Genomic DNA, 244 nt, shown 5'->3' with positions numbered 1-244 from the left:
CTTAAGCGAAGGTGAACCAAGGGGAAAGAGACTGAGAAAGCTACGTGAAGAGGTACACAAGGAAAGCAAAATAATGGGAGAAAAAGCGAGCAAGCAATATGAATAAATAAATAAGAGAGAACGACAGAAAGCTAAGCAAAGCAGAAGACAAGACGAGAGAGCTAAATGCAGAGAAAGCGAACGACGAAGTTACGTAGAAGATAAGAGAAGAAGAAAACTAAATAAAAGGAGAGACCGAGAAAGC

The sequence above is a fragment of the Penaeus monodon genome, chromosome 33 (assembly GCF_015228065.2).
Source record: "Penaeus monodon isolate SGIC_2016 chromosome 33, NSTDA_Pmon_1, whole genome shotgun sequence".
Lineage (NCBI taxonomy): Eukaryota > Metazoa > Arthropoda > Malacostraca > Decapoda > Penaeidae > Penaeus > Penaeus monodon.
Note: the sequence above shows the minus strand (reverse complement) of the source record.